This window comes from Alosa pseudoharengus, unplaced genomic scaffold (genome assembly GCF_046254945.1).
Source record: "Alosa pseudoharengus isolate Yale_2024_CS ecotype anadromous, Long Island Sound unplaced genomic scaffold, YU_APseudo_1.1 YU_APseudo_1.1_scf_15, whole genome shotgun sequence".
NCBI classification, from domain to species: Eukaryota; Metazoa; Chordata; class Actinopteri; order Clupeiformes; family Clupeidae; genus Alosa; species Alosa pseudoharengus.
In genome coordinates, this window is record NW_027468620.1 from 32,013,933 (window position 1) to 32,016,923 (window position 2,991).

The following is a 2,991-nucleotide window of genomic DNA, read 5'->3' on the forward strand; positions in this document are numbered from 1 at the left end:
ATCTCTTTTCCCTTCAGCATCTGATTTCAGTTTTAGATGTTGTGCATTTCATATCACCCATGTAGCTGTGGATGGAGTTCCTAGGACGGGAGGTCACAGTTCAGACGCACCTTCTGCCTCGGTCTGACACAGCGGCGTCCGCGCGCTCCAGTAAGTATCCACCACCAGGGGACCGCAAGCGAACAAGCGAGAACAAGCGCGCGCATACATATTTCATCTCGGGGAAGTCAAATGATGTTGGAGCACTGAACTGGTTTTCCATTTGTGCAAGATCGAGGAGTAAGACGACACAAAGTGTAATGGAATCCCGGCTCCCTGGTTAATTTTTCACCAGTGATACCCAGACTTTTTGAGCTTCCGATGTGAAAATCTAATGGGCGTCGCTGGAGCGCGGCCTTTCAGAGTTTAAACTCAAGGGTAAGAGCCTGTGCGCACGCGGAGTTGCCCTAAATGGACAGTAAAACATGCCCGAGGCTACAGGACAACCATCACTCGGAAGTCCCGATAGGCCATCGGCACCAGCCCAGCGCCCCAGCCCGGTATCAACCCCCTACGCATTTCCACTTACCGCTCATCTTCCAAAACACTTTTGACCCTCTTTTAGTTCATAAAAGCATGACAGAAATAGACACCTAACATTAAGACGTACACAAACAAGTCCAGCGTTTAATGCCCAGTCCGGGCAAATGTGACCACTGTTCTTGTAACCTGCCAGCTAGTCGATCGAGCTATATCAATGCCACTGCACTGCTGTTTGTGTCCTCAGCACTTCTGCCAATATGGAACACATAGAATATGATATAATATATCACGCCGTCTCTTTAAAGCAGCTTTATTTCAACTGCATGCGTAGCCTATTCACTTCACACTGGGTCTAATGACCCACAGTTTTCCCCACCATCAGAGTGTGATTTTGTTAATTTATTCAACATACAAAGATCAAGGCATTGACACTTGGTGTGTGTGTGTCCTTAAGGATAGGCTATTCCCTTGTTACAATACGTCTGGCTGTTTCGAAAGAAAATTGTGAACCCACACATTGAGGACACGACTATGATGATGGTGTGTTGTTCATTCTTAAAGAGGAAATATTCGGCCGAATCCGATGCTGGTGGTGTGCATATATATTTCATGCGGGCTCGCATATGCTACGGCTGAGTCACTGTATTTGCAAGCTAGTTCTGTTGAAAGGAGCTCACTCATCTCTCCCTATTGCGCTGTGGTCATGCATTTTTTAACGCGCGCTGTGGTCCAGTGCCCCGTGCTCACAGCAAAGTCACATTGCCAACAGTTGGAAGTCGGAGGACAGAAACTGTAGCGTGGCGTGATAAGGTGGCGATGTGATTGATACTCACCCCTGCACGTGACAATGCATGGGCTGCATACCCAGTAACAACCGAGAGAGTTTACCATGGCAAGCCAACTGCTCTCATCTCGTCAAGCCAGTGTCAGTCAAAGGAAACTGAAAAAGAAAGGTTTCTCCTGTTTCCGGTTTTTTAAAACACGTTGGGAAAGTCGTACTGTGACTGACTTGACTTTACTCTAATTTGATGAATAGTTGGGGCTGTTGTCAAAGGAACCAAACTTAAGGCTTTAGAAACGTACCGACAACTCCTAACTCAAACTCCGCGCCTCCACTCTATACTGTTAAGCGCAGTAAAATACTTTCTACTCTCAGCTTGTTGTCCTCTGCTCCCATCTATTGGACAGATGTGGAACTGCGAGTGTGAAAGCCGATCTACTGTATTTTAAAGTGTTCTCTGGATAACCTACAGTTTACCGGCTGCAGTACATCCTCTGTCTGGTCATTTTTGGGGTGAATATCACACAACGGTGGAATTGTCCAATGAAATCATAGTCTGTCATCTGAAAAGCTGACTTCCGTCATAATAGGTACGTTTTATTATTTATTTATTTATTTATTTATTTATTTATTTATTTATTTATTTATTTATTTATTTATTTAACCACGCCAATATTTTCCCTGATTGGCATATTTGGATTTCACAGCTTTAAAGGCAACAACATGAGGGTTTTTGGGAAGTAGACAATCGCTTCACCCACAACTTTGAAAATAGATTGATTGAACATTTTGTTAACCTAAACTGAACTCGTTCTGATGGGATTGGAATTTTAACAATTAATAAGACTACAGGGTCATTCGGTGTCAAATAATTGCAGCTCCATTTCAGATTTTGCTTATTTATTCATAATTTCTTTGCCCTTGGAATTTAACACTCGTTATTAACGTTGTGCCAATAGCCTATCTGAATTATACATAGCATATGAACATTGGTACTTTAAGAATAAAACTGTGTTGTTTCCATTTTTGATGAATATCATTGACCAAAAATGACATGTGGGGTAGCTAGTAGGAACCTGAAAATCTACATGGGAACATTTCAATGGTTAAGTACAATGGTTGAGTACAATGGTTGAGTACAAAGTCTCAATTTTTAACCATGTTTCCTTCACAGATAAATACACTTGGTTAATTGCAATGTTGCTTCTGCTTCTTCATTATCATGTCCTAGTAACTCTATCTTGTTTCTGAGGAACAACAACATTTAGAAATGAGGAACAACAAATTTGAAAAATGAGGAACACAATGTATCTAATTATCTTTGGCAAAACACTTTGTACACTAAATGTCAATATATTGAGCTATTTCCACATAGATGTTCAAGTTTCCACTAGCTGCCCCACATATCATTTTAATCTTTTAAAAAAATGACTGAAAATAACATTATCCTTAATGTCCTTAATGTCCTATTGTTATGCCCATTGTGTATGGGGAACTCAAACAGTAGTAAAATATTGTATTTAAAGACAAAACCATGATTGATATGAATGCCCACCAAAAAAAAGTTTATAGTAACGTTACCCTTAATGTCACTCCTTTCTCCAAAAAGTAAAAGCAAAACGGCAAATGCCATAAAGATGGTTCAGTCGTGCTGAGTTGAAAAAATATAATGTCCGCAACACTGCTTT